We start from the raw sequence: 14,919 nt of genomic DNA on the forward strand, positions 1-14,919 counted from the left end.
GCTCTGAATATAGGTGTGCCACTCCTCCCTAGGGATGGTTGTATGGTCATCGGTTGTCTAACTCGGATTGATTAGAATACTTTTCCCTTCAACTCCTTTGGTGAAGACTGCAAGTCATTTTCTCCTCCATGTCGCTCTTTAGGCTTCAAACCACCATCTGTACCTTTTACAAATGAATACAAGAATCCACTTCCACTTACCACTTGCATGTCCAGTATGTGGTCTGTAATATTGCCTCCATTAACCATTGCAAATATTCAAAACCTTCAGGAGAAACATAGCATGAAAACATGAGTGCCCGCTGTCATGAACGTTGCCTTAACAAACCCCCAGCTGTATGTTGCCGCCTGCCTCCAGCATCATGTCCCACATTTTAGGCCGAAAATTTTCTCACAAGGACACTATTCGTCCAAGAAGCGAAGATTCCTCTCTGCTCGCAGGGCTCACGGCATATCACTCCCGGCCAGCAGCGCCTTGATGTCAGCTGTGCATCTCTTCTGCATCCACCGCAACACCCAATCATAATTAAAATCTTGTGTGGAAGCGGAAGCAAGGGAAGCTAATTAGGGACAAACACTTTCTTTTTCTCTGACACGAATCAGAAAGAAAAAAGAGCACTGCTTCTGCACCCCTGTGATGTGTGGCTGGTGCGGGTGGGTTGGGTTAGGCAAGGAGGAGGAACCGTAAGAAACCGAGTGCAGTTTTTCTCTTCTGTTCTGTAATGCATTTTTTTGATCATGTGGAGGATCACAGACACGGTTTGATTCTGTGCACACGCTGCAGTTCTGTGTGAATTATGTCTGTCTAACTCACTAAATGATCGAAGTGTGGACAGTAAAGAGTAGCGAGTAAAGGAGCGTGGGATGCTGTCTGCATCCAGAAATAAACTTCATTTTGTTCTTCCCTGACTGGGTAATTAGGCGTTGGACTACATGTGTGTGTGTGTGTGTTGTCTATATATGTGGCTGTGTTTTCTCTAGTGCACATTGGATTGCTAATGTGATAGACAGAGTTTCACATTTTTTGATTGATATGATTTTTCTGTTAGAAAAACTGATCATTTAGGCATCGTTTAACGAATATATACATATGCAAAACACAGACAAAACACAACATACAGTATATATGGTCAGCTGTGGCCTAATGGTTAGAGCGTTGGGCTTGTGATCAGAAGGTTGCTGGTTCTAATCTCAGTGCCAGCAGGTCATGACTGAAGTGCCCTTGAGCAAGGCACCTTACCCCTGATTGCTCTGCAGTAATGTGCCACTGTATAAAAAAACTACTTGTAAGTCGCTTTGGATAAAAGCGTCTGCAAAATGAATAAATGTAAATGTAAATGTATATACTGTATAGTATAATATACAGGCACCGACAAAAATGAAGAGATCATTCCAGTTTTGCCTTAAATCAAAATATTTCCATAGCAATTTCAGTCCAGTGTCTGTTGAATTTCAACAAATACAAACCCAACAGCAATGTAAGAGACTGAGAGAATACAGGACACATGAAAGTTGTAATTAGAATTGTACTTATTCAATCAATATTTAATTGATCTTAAATACATGTTAAAGATTAGTAAATTGAATAAGAACTTGTTTTCTTGCAATATTCAATATCTGCAAACATTGCATCTTATTTGTTAGTTAGACCAATTTGTCCCATTTTACATGTTCTGCAAATAAATGTAGTATATATTATTATTATATTATATTTTCATTCACTCAAACACATAACTACAAATAGGCCTAGTAAATTCAGAAGAAAATACTTTTGTAGCAGCCTATATGCATATAGTAGTATCTTATTATCTATAAGTATCTTGGTATGTGTGTACGTACGTACACACTAATATGTGTATATACACTAATATACTCAATCTCGATATCTATTAAGACAATTCTTAGTTTATGAACTGCAAACAAATTTTTCCACATTTTTTGCTCTTCACGTAAAAGTCAATAATATTGATACTGACTCTAGGAATACAGCATGATATGCAACTAGAAGACATAGTGATGATGTTACAATAATATGTGATGATGTAAAGTATCAAATTTTGATGGTCAGCAAATACACCAAATTACCTTTCTTTGCAATATGATCATGCAGGAACTGTACACACGATGCAGCCCTTGTAATCTCAGCACTCATGTGCTAATACAGTAGACAATCTCAGATAATACTTTGTAGCTTCTCATCTTTTGGTATAAAAACACAAGCAATTTCATAATTGTTTTCAATCAGAGAATAAGACCACATAGGCTTCTGGCTATCGTAATTGCTTGCCCATTCCTGCACTTGGAATTGGACAGTGCATCATCCGAATGTCACATCCTTAGTTTTAATTGCCTTTCACGGTATGTGTTACGTGCATGGTCTTCCCAACTTAACATTGCACCCTACATCCGCTCGTCTGGCTGCCGATTATGTTAGGTATTGTAGTCGAACATCCCTAGACACCAATTACTTTCTCATATCAGACCGATCATTAGTCTCGACCAAAGTTAAAGACCAAAGTCTGACACGGTGGGTTTAAAAGGAGTCTTTCTCTCTTTGTTTCTCCCTCCTCGTTTCTCCCCCCTGCTCTTTTATGTGCCAGACCCTGATCATTTATTTGCGATTCATCACCGGAGCGTTCCTACTGTCTCCAGAAGCCGGTGAGCAAGAATGGCCAACGCTTCATGTTTCCTTCAGCCATCTATCGCAAAAATGCATGGTTTCTATCTGTCGCCACGGCAGCACTTCCCACACCGGTCCCCTCGGCAACAGCCTTGTACTGGTTTCTGACGAACAGAAATGAATTATTGAGTTGTGACAGATACATTGTTATGCTATAATATAGAGAGAAAGAGCGCTGGACGCATGAAGAATAATAATGGTTTAAGACGCACACACATCATCTATCAAATCCGTCATGCCGGCGGCTGTCAAACATTCTGTATAAGAACATCCTAAAAATGCATTTGGCAATATGAAATGGTAGAATGTGAAATTAGATTACCATTATTGATTGACTAAGTGGGGAAAATGCTGCGTTTCATATATCTTAAGGTTAGATGTTTCTTTAAAAAAGGAGAACTGAACTTCATATATTGTATGAACTCTTTTTCTAGCAAGCTGCCAGAACTCTCAACTTCCTGCCAGTGCATCCTATACCTGTGACATCCCTTTGCTCTCAGCCAGTCGGTGACAAAGGACTCCTACTGAAAAGACTACTGTAAAACAAGATAAGAGGAGGTGTCCATGTTATCAATTCCAGCATGCATCAGTGCTGGTGTAAATGAGTGAGGAGAAAAGAGGTCTAGCAGAGCCCTCGGGGAGCACACATCCCTGAAAGCTCGAAAGAGAGAGAGGAGGAGACAGGAACAGTAAGAAAGGCTAAGAGGAAAAGAGAGTGTGTGTGTCCCGTTGCCTGTCACATCCCATGACTTTCTTTGTCCTTGCAATGGTATTTTGTTATTTCTGGAACCATATCTAACAAGAATTATTGCCATGTGTTTGGAAGGGTGAAAGAGAAATTTGACATGGAGCCTGTGATAGTCGGTGAGAACTGATGAGCCTCCAGTTGAGCTGCACATTAAAATAGTGTTAATAAATGTAATCTGCTTCATTTCGTTGTTTAGACAACAGTACAGGAATTGGATTTCCCGTTCCTTACATTGTGAAGTACTCAAGTGAAGGACACGGTTGTGATGGTTCCTTGCTGACTCTTGATATTACAAACGGTTGTCATCTACCAAGACAACAAAATGGAAATCCGAAATTTAAATATGAACAAAATCATTCAGTGTTAAAAAAATAGTAAATACTCAAATGAAACAAACTAAAATGCGTCTGAAATAGTGTAGTGAAAACGAATCTGAGCATAGACATTTGTTTACTCTTCTTAAAGTGATAGTTCACTTAAAAATGAATTTACTCACCCTCTTGTCATTTCAAACCTGTACGACTTCTGCAGAACACAAAACACAATGGGTACCGCTATTGTTCGGCTACCAACATTATTCAAAATGTCTTATTTTGTGTTCTGCATAAGAAAGAAAGCCATACAGGTTTAAAATTTAAAGATGGTGAATATATGATTTTTGGGTGAAGTATCACTTTAAAGGTTACTGTACATATACTGAACATGCAAAGCATTCAAATTTCTTAAGATGAAATGAATATTTTTGGTTTTTACATGCATGGCGGCAATATCCGCCTGAGCTGATTGGCCTATACCGACTGTATCCCAGCATCATATGTGCATGCATCTTAGAGATAAACTGGGGAGTAGATCAAGATGCTGATTTAATGGAAGGCTTCAGTCAGGTGTAGCAACCCCCTCTCTTCCCTCAGCCCCCTACAGCTCAGAAAACTGACATGGATTTGCACGTTCGCACGATCTACTTGGTGCACTGATGGTTATCTAAATGCAAAGTGATGGCATAATGGGACTCGTAGCTTCATGTGAACGGTCAGAGAGGTCCCACTCCTCTTAACCCTCACAAGAGACCCCCCAGCAAGGCATTAGATCAACCAAATGTAGCAGAAATTATATGCTGGGATGAAATATGGGGATTATGGCCTGTCAAAATCGGGGGGGGGGTAAGAGACAGTATGGTATGAGGGGAAAAAAATTGACAGTTCATCATGTATTTGATGATAAGAATAATACAGGAGGAAAAAGTAAACAGAGGTTCATCTTCAACATGAATGCATTTCAGGATATTAGATTAAATATATTGCAATCCCAATAAATAATTTAATAATGTAGTGTTTAATAATACAATATAATGAGAAAATAGAAGTATTTTATTTGTTTAGCTGTATTCTAGTAATTTATTTTGAAATTTGTTCATCATACTTGCGTCACTCAAAAGCCCGCATTAATTTCTTTCATGAAACACACAAGCGATTCATTAAATGAAAACAAGGCAGCGTCGATATGTTTTCTTTTGTGTTCCACGTCAGAAGGAAAGTCATAAGGTTTTGGAATGCATAGAGACTGAATACAACAGAATTGTAATTTTCGGCTGATCTAACCCCTTGGGTCCATTTCAACAGAGAAAAACAGTGTGAGAATAAGAGTGTGTCAACTCTTAACAAGGCTGGGCTTTCTGTGCATATCTGATTTAAGAAATTGCATCACGCAAATTGATTTTACATTAAGAAGTCTTGGTAAATTCATTGCTAGGAGCCCAGAGCGTTCACAAAGTGAGCGCAGCTCGATTCGCAGCATGTGTGTGAAGTCAGGTCTCTGGACTCGGTGCTGCATAGCTTGAGGTTGTTTTTGAGCAGTGCAACAACAGCTCGAGATCCTAAAGTAAAAAGATCAGCGTGCATTTCTGTAGTGAGAGAGGAAATTAAATCTGTTATTGTGTGTCACTGTTCATCCACATATAGATGAACAAACAAGAACGACTAGTAACAGAACAAAGATTCACGATCCATTTTACCACCATAGTGTGACATATTTCAGAGTGAAGCAAATAAGAACATAAATTAACTCGATATTGAATAAAAATAGTTATTTTTAAGTATGCATGACTAACACACATGACTGAATAGGAAAGAGCTTTAAATTACACTTAAGTGTGTATTTATTGCACGATGTGTGTTGTGTCTGTACCATCCGTATGACTCAGCAAAGATCAGGCATCATCACTGCTCTCTCTAGTTCTCCATGGCCTGTGAAGCATTTCAGTTTGCAGAAAGCCACATAAGGCCCCTTATTAACACCCATCTTCCGCTTCCCGACACATCAGCTCCCAAACGAGGCGTGCCACACCGTACACGTTCCCGTAATTCATCTTCCCCAGTTCCTCTCTCACATGTTGTCTCCAGCTCTCTCCTTTTTCCCTGACACTCTGCCTCTTCCCCATAACCCCTTCCCCATCCCAAATAACGTGTGCTTTCATTTTTTCTGGTCATTAACTACTTCCTCTTATCTTGTATTATATCGGGTCACGGCACGCGCACCTCACGCCCACTTTCATTTCGCTCTCTCTGACTTCCGCCCACTCAACACCTTCAATTTTCTTCTTTTTTCTTGTTATTTTACAAGGACGGAGAAGAGACAAGGTTACATCGACAAAGGCTGCGCGGTTTGTGCACCTCGCTCACAATGACTAATAAGCGAGCGGACACCCACAGAGAATCGGCGTAGATGAGAGCGTAGCTCAACTTCAACAGCACGTCACGTGTTGAAAGAGGTTAGGTTGTGTAAGGGATGCATCACTTGGATGTGATGGTGTCTTTCTAGGGTTTTAGAGCCATAGTGCCCGAGGGGTGAGCAGTGGCTTGTGTCCGTTAGCATTTCAATTCGATCTGCATGTTAGCCTCACTCGACTTCATGTCCAGAACCATTCAAAGCAGACCTGAAGTAGTGGGATTTAAAAAAAAAACATTAATTATAGATGTCAATCAATCTTGTATTATGCATAGTGCGATAAAAGAAAGATTTATGTAATAATTGTGTCATAATTTAATTATGTGTATGAGGACGAAGGCAAGAGAAAAGTTTTAATTGAGACGTCAATTAAATTTACTTGAAGTAATTGAGTTCTCAGTTATGTTTCTGTGAACTTGGTGTCAAATGTTACGTTTAAAATCTTTAGAGAGAAATCAAACTGTACCGGTCAAAGGTTAAACATGATCTTAAAAATAGTTTAATCTGAAGATGTATGTTTCAATGTTTGAAATGACTTTTGTAGACATATTAATTAATTTTATTAGAAAACTTCATTTTTATTTAAAACTTGTTTTTTAACTTACTGGACCAAATAATCAATGGCTAAAAAGAGTAAATAAAATAGAAAAAAAATTCAATACTGTTTACAAAGCTTCCCAGGTTGAGACCTTGAAAAGCTGGATGATAACATGTCAAGAGTACAGTTTTACATATTCTATTCGAAGGGTAACTACTTTAAAGATGCTTAAAAGAAACATATAGTTCATTTATTTTGGTTTCCTGTAGTCACAACATAATTATCGCAGTTACATTTGTGTTTTTCATAATTTTGAATGGTTTACAATTATTTTTGAATGTAAATGTGATACTAAACTTTTGACCAGTAGTGTATATTTAATATAGCTATAAAATGAATAGGAACATATCTCCAGATTAAGATATGTTTGTGAGATAACAGAGAATTTTTTTGAGATTTCTCTTCCTGAAGAGCTGAAACAGAGCTTTCTTCCCCACTTACTAGAAGGACAAAAAGGATTTGAATTAAAATACGAAATAATAGTGTTGGATTGCTTACTGAAGGCAGGTTTTAAAACTGCATGCCATCACAAGAAACATGAGGTTCTTAATGCCTGAACACTGACTTCTCTGAGCCACAGGACGCAATATCTGGGGACATAAATGAATCATGATTGAATGAATGACATGTGGCACAGATTTAAAGATCTCAAGAGCAAAAAGTCTAGTTCGGTCGAGACTGGAACATTGACAAATGTTGGAGGCTTCCTGGCTGGTGACTGACAGGGCAATCATATTCATTTCACATCCGCAAGCAATGCCTCGCTGGGTGCTATTAATTGAAACGCAATTGCTGGAGAGAAAATGAGTCGGAAAGAGAGAACTGCTCCTATCAAGTCCACATCACAGCAATTAAACCAAATCCTGCCAGCGTCTGCACATGACTGATACAAACGGCGGCTCGTCTCGACAAGAAAAAGACACAAAGTATACTATAGGAATCTGAATGAATGAGCAAAGAGAAGCTATTCATTTAAGCTTTGATTTCACGGCTGCGCTCGGAAACGGCTCGCAGTTCCGAACTGTGCAATCACGAACGCCATTTTCACAATTGTTGGCTGTCACCACGGTGCATGTTTTATGCCCGCACAGTTCCCTGAGAGACCGTGAGCTAAAACAATACAGAAAAGAGTTCATTAGCAACGTGATTGACAGCCACCGTAGAGACGGACAAAACTCACCGTCCACTCCTTACGTCAAGAGGCTCTCCAGCTGGGCTGAGCACGGACGCGCCCCTGCCGGAGAGCAAGTCTGCGCCCATCACATCACGGTTCATCTGAGAGCAAAAAAATTCCCTGACAATCTACACATGCATAATGCATATAGTGACTGTGGCACACACGCTCAGAGAACCCTCTGCTGCCATTCATGCAGGAGGACAGGTAATTCATGCTTACTGCGTCTATGGAAAATAGTGTATATTGCTGTTGTCGAGGCTTGTCTGGAGATGACATTTCTCGAATCCTAGTAAGTGTAGCTCGTGTCGGCCTCATTCCAGGTTTCTATTGCGTTTGTTCTGCATAAGATAAACTGAGATCTGTGTATTGAGATCTATTTTTTTAAAGGCCAATCTACAAAGATACGACAAACGAAAAGAAACTGTTACAGTTCAATCACCGTTTGTTGGCTATTGGAATAAATATAATATTGTTGTGAAGTAAAGCACTCAGATACCTTTCAAAGAGCAAAAACGAAATAATAGTGATGTCAACAGTTTGCATGCATGACACCTGTTGCGAAATATAAGCTTACTTCAATTGTCTTCTTCAAACACGAAATGCATAAATGTCCTCAATATCATTAGAACGCAGAAGGAATAAAAGACTACATGTAGACTACATAAAGAGGCGGTAATTGCAGTTAAAACATTAAAGGGATTGTCACCCAAAAATGAAAATTCTGTTTTCATTTACTCACTCTTTTTTCATTTCGAACCTGTATGACTTTCTTTCTTCTGCAGAACACAAGAGAAGATATTTTGTAGAATGTCGGTCACCAAATACCAGCGCTACCCATTCACGTCTATGTACACAAAACCAATGCAAGTGAATGTTCGGTCGTACAGTTACCAACATTCTTTAAAATATCTTTTGTGTTCTTAAGAGGAAAAAGAGTCATACATGTTGGAAATGACAAGAGGGTGAGTAAACGATGACCGAATTTTCATTTTTGGATTCAACATGTACTGTATATGTTTGTTGTTCTTCACAGTGTGAAAGTTTGTTGAGGCAATGTGAACATGAGTGTTCCCAACATTCCAAATCCGATTTATAATCTCTCTGGCATTTGTCGGATCAGTGTGAATTAGCCTTAACGCAACAATACACAGATGGCTGTCTGTCTACTAGAGAATAATGCCTTCTTTAAGATGTTATGTGACATAAGACAGAAAACCAGTTTGCTTGTCTGGTAAGTAGAACATTTAAAAACACATTTTGGTATAGAAAACAGTGAAATCATAAATCAAGTATATTTTACATATCGTCGCCTTCCACAACCGTCAGATGTCCAAATTCACGTTTTTTCAGGAAATGGAAAAAACACTGTACGTTTTAAACGATGAAATACTGTATTTATATTGATGACAATCACGAAATATGGAGAAACAAGGTTTCAGAAGGACGATATAAAACATGTCTATGAAATAAGAGTAGAGGGTAGAATCAGCTGCATCAATGGAGATATTTGCATCCACGACTTCTGGTCTATTTCTCAAACCAACTCGACGACTAAACGATTCAGAGCAAGCCGAAGCCAAACCTGAGTGGCAGAGGCTGGACTTTTCTGAATAAGTGCTAGTTCTTTATTAAGAAGAAACATATGTAGTGTCGGGGCACCCATGTGTGAAATTCAATTCTTATCCTGAAATGGCGTTTTTAATAGAGCAGCACTATCACGGAGGAATCAGCTCGGCTTTGCTCTGCAGTGTAGCACAGAGCGCTCAGAGTCCTTTAAACCCTTCTAAGTCAAATCCTACTAATAAGTCTGCGGTTCTACCAGAAATGGTTGAATTTGGATTTGCAAAGGCACCTCTGCTGGCAGAAATAAATGTTTGCAAATGTATCTCTGTGAATTTAGGTACAGCAAAAATAATGTTGGGCACGTACGCAGATTTTATTTTGCTTTTAAATACTGCCTTGTTGTTTTCAGAGAAACTGGATATCCTAATTAATATTTAACATGGCATTATATATAATATATACAGCAGCAGTGCTTTAAGAGTGATCGATTTAAAGATTTACAGCCGAATTTAAAATTAAAGATATCCAACGGCTAAAACTAAATGAAGCACCACTACATAAATATATAAAATAAATATACTGTATATGCATATAACTCTTATATACACGCAAATACGTACATGAGTACAAAAATATATATATACAAATAAGAAATACTCTAGTTAACCTCACTCGTCGACCAACTAGTCTACTAAGGTTCATCCCTATAGTAAAAAGCAAGAATGCATGTTTGAATGTAACATACAAGTAAATTTTTCAAAATGAGCCAAGAATTTATCATTGTACATTCTTCAGACTGACAATGTCATATTGTTCACATGAGCGTGTGCTGCATCTAGCTGGAAGGAGAAAAGGAAAAAATGTCTGTTCTAGACTCCCGACAACTCTGCCCTTTTTCACTTGAGGAAGAAGAGGAGATCAGCAAACAGGAGATGACAGGAATCTGAAAAGCCTGTATTTATTATTTATTCTCTGTATCTGCTGATGTGGGTCAAGGCCAGCAGAGAAAAACAGAGAAAAAGAAGAAACACTATAGATCCAGAAACGGTTTGTCCCGTAAGCAGGCTAACCATGTTAGCTTTATCAAGTTCACCCTAAAATGAGGCGAATGATAAAGTGACCCGGACTTTAAGGACACCATCTGTGTGTAACGCGCTCGTCTTTAATACACTCAAAGTGCTGATGGCGCAGTGTGAGAGGAGGAGAGTCTGATCAATAGGACAGATAGAGCTGGACAGCTAATAAACAGTAAAGCCCAGGAGAATGAGGGCATGAAGAAAAGATCATTTGATTTGGTGGAGGGAAACGTTTATTTAAATGAGACTGAAGTGTGACCGGCTATGAACGCAATGTTATGGCTAAAGGTGATAGACAGTGTTTGGATAATTGGATTGTGTCGCACCGTCTCCTAACTGGGCACGACAAAGTGTCAAAAGCCATCGATTCAATGTTAATCTGAGTTTCCATCTTAGACAGATACAATTGGTTAGACATTTTGTATGTCACTTAGTTTCGATTTAAGGAGCGTTACAGTGGATAGCCCCACCCAGAAAAAAACTAATTGGTCCAAAGTTCTACTTCCTGTGTACATTTAACACGACATAGTATATTATACAACGACAACAGTAAAACGTGATGTCATCCAAGAAATTGTCACGTTTAGTGGTGATAGACAATCACATTACTGTGATGAACCTGTGAAGACACAAATATGTGCATTTCGCAATTAAATTACCTTTTGGAAGAAATAAGTTGATAAATCTGCTCACAGCTAAAATTGCACTTTAGTAAACATTCTCGATGAGAGTCAGTCAACCATCAATGTGTAAACGTATCCCACCAATTTTGTCTTCAACAATGTAACACATAATGTTCAATGCGACACTGAAACTAAGGTCATACATGCATCACGTTTGTCCACCGGTTTACTTCAAAGCTCCTTGTTTGTCCTACTTTTTATTTGTTTTGTGTCTCATATACGGCACACAATCATAAATCTTGAATTAAATCTTTGCATTGTTGGTGGAACTTTCTGTCATGAGCATATTTTACAGGAAATATTTGTGTAAGCGCATCTATCTGCACCTGTAAATTAACTTTTATTAGGCACATCTGGTGATGGCATTACCAACCTGGAGCCTGTAAGACTAGTCTTACAAGTTAGTCTTCAAATTTCTTCTGTTAAGACTAGTGGTGTTTTTGTGATTATTTGCAATGTAATCACAAAATGTGTCCATTTAAGTTACTTTGGCAGCATTGTATTCCTCTAATATCCAAATATTTTCAGCAAAGAAAAGCTGGGTTTAGAGCCTACTGTAGGCCATCTTGTTTGAAGTTGTTCAGTGTCTTACTTTTTCTACAAATAAGTAATTATTGTAATTTACAATTAACCATGTGCTTATTTTATGCAACAATCTTTCTTCACTGACTTTAGTTAGACGACTAATTCTTAGACACTGTCTTAAAACCGTGTTTATGCAACCGACCCCTGATCTCACGGCAGTTCTTGAATATTTTACAAGGTGGCTATTTCAGAAGACTTCGATGTAAAAAAACATACACTTATTAGAAACAAGCAATACTGAAGTCCCTTCCCTAACCCTACTCCTAAACCTAACCATCGCTGGCATTAAAACAAACTGAACAAAAACATACTAAAAAGATAGGATTTAGACAGTTCGCAAAAAAGTTACAAATTCCTGTGACATTGTGTTGACTATTACTGATGTTTTGTTTGGTGCCACAATGTCCATAAACATGAGCGAGCATAAAAAAATCTCAGTCGAGAGATGAGAGCAGAGGAGAGCCGCTTAAAGCTCTGTCCTTCAGACCTTGTCAAGACCCTTCAGAATGACAAAGATGAAAATGAACTTCCCGATGGAGACAGGCCTCACATCGCATCGGCTCTGCAGTGTTCCCCGCACAACCTGGTGTGAACTTGTTAAAGATGAGGTGGAGGATTAAAGCCAGTGAGTTCCCTGCTGGAGGATTGAGACGCGGTAGCCTCAGTCTGCCTGATTATGTGATTGGATGAGCCGGGGGTAATCTCATCTGATTGGTTAAAGCCAGGGATTGGTGTCAAAATGGAGGGATGAATCAGAGTCTGGGTACAGACTCAGTGTGTCACCGGAATATGTCAGAGTGACATAAGACCGATAATGATGGACAATATGACCAGCGTTATACTGAGGAAGAGAGAATTGGTTTCCTAATACGAACCAGACTGTAGTGACAGAGTCTTTCTCATAGAAGAGCCACACCCACAGAAAAATCTCATTGGTCTAAAATACTGTTTTGCATATCTGTGTGCTGTGCCTGTGATTGTGTAGCATCACAATAATAAAACACAATATCATCTTAATTAGTGGTATTTATAATAATAATATTTAAAATATACAATTACTATAAACTCCAAAAATACATTTATGATTAATCTAAAGACAAAAATATTATAGATTTGGGAGTGAGCCCCTGCCATGGACCATAAAGTAATCACTTAGCAACCAATCAGAAAACCCCAACAACCACCTGGCTCACACCCAGACGTTGGCTAAACGTCTGATGCATAAGGCACACTTTTTTGGAAACACTTCAGCACGTTAAAAGTCGTCATCTGATTGGTTGAATTTCACAGGATTGTCGTCTGATCTACGAAGTAAGCTGTCGTGTTTACAACGGTTGCTCTAAGAATTCATCACGATCGACTAAACTCTTCATTCTTAAAAGTTCACGGCATAAACTTAGTATCATTTTGCTTTTGACTCATTCGTTAATTTACATCGGTCTGTTACTGCGGGGACATTTCCACGCCTCTAAACATGATGCGGCACAAAACGAAACATGATTGGTTGCTTTAACTGTCAGTCATATGGCCAATTGGGCGGGCCTTGGCCAAAGAAAGCGGCAATAAGTTCTGGCAACGCAAGACTAGGCTACAACTAACTGCCCAGAACACCATAGCTACAGAATAAGCAATTTCCAGGCAACCAACCATGTTTAACATTTTATTTATAGTAAGATTAAACAGAATAGCAAATGGAAAACTGTACTGCGTCTTAGATATTTCTCCAGAGAAAAAAAGAACCAGAAAGCTCCATTTGAGGTTTAGAGATGATTAAAGATTTCAATATGAACCAAAAATGTTTTCCTTAAAATGACCTACAATCTATATTCATATTATATTCCCATACCCTTTATGTATTTAAACAATTGTCCTATGTGTTTCTATTTTCATTTCTCTTAAGGAGAATAATGTGAGAATAAGTTGATACTTAAAACCACAACTGAGAATTCCATCAAATCTCCTGAGCTATGAAATAGCAACCTCCGAGCAATGACATTTTCCTCTGAAAAGCGTCTCTCACATTTACATTCGAAAAGAAAAAAATTCTGGCCTAGTCTGCAATTTGTAAAGCTACTGCTGAACAGCACTTATTGAGCTAATGAGCTGCACCTTATCTGTCCGCCGCTTCATCTGGTACTAATATAAAAAAAGAGGAACAGGTTAACGGTTAACGGCTTGACAACAGTTTGTGCTGAAATACCAGGCTGCACAAACACACAAACGAATCGAGGAACTCGGAGTGCGGAAAAGTAAAAAACTGAAAAGCACGGGACACCAGGCCAATGAAATCATTGCTGTCGGCTGTTATGTCCTGGCAGTCATGTCAACCTGTCAAACTGATGATTTAACTCATCCACTTCCTGCGTGCGTGTGTGCGAACATACCCACAATTCCCCACAGTGGTGCCTGAAAACTCGCCGCCTGCCTGTCAAACCAAATCCAATCTCCTCATTCCAGAACGTACAGTTGGGTTAGAAAAAAGCACTTAATCCATTTACTGCAGTGTAACAGCATCTCATCCATCAGTTCCTGGCTGCCAATGGGAAGACTGCACCAATCCCAAGCCAGATTGAGGAAAAAGCGAGAGAGAAACCAAGAGATCCATCTTGAGAAGCATGAGAACAGCCTGTGCTTCTCAGGACACACCTGTAGACACACTAACGCGTCGATGTGATCGATGGCTGCTGTGGTCCTAGCAACTGTTACCGTTCATCATATAAGGGACTTGCTATGACTGTAGCTTCTGCTTCCGACAGACAATAATGGACACGCTTAATTACCTCATATAGCCACATCAGTGAGAATGCATTGATACTCATTTAGGCCTCGTTCCAACATGGCTGACAACTACAATTCATTAAGGGTCGTCTTTAAAAAATGCAACATGTCAGAGAGAAGTACTAATTCTGGCCATGCAGGTTAAAGTCCAGCTCTTGAGTCCCGATCTTGTTTCCTGCATCTTCTGCTACTGTGCATGTCATTAAAAGAGAAAACTGTACTTATTAGTTTATGCCATCAAAGGGCATATATATTATATATAATAGTACACAAGTTGTACTGACTACTTCCAAAATAGTGCGCTGCAG

Source organism: Barbatula barbatula (assembly GCF_947034865.1).
Source record: "Barbatula barbatula genome assembly, chromosome: 17".
Classification (NCBI taxonomy): Eukaryota; Metazoa; Chordata; class Actinopteri; order Cypriniformes; family Nemacheilidae; genus Barbatula; species Barbatula barbatula.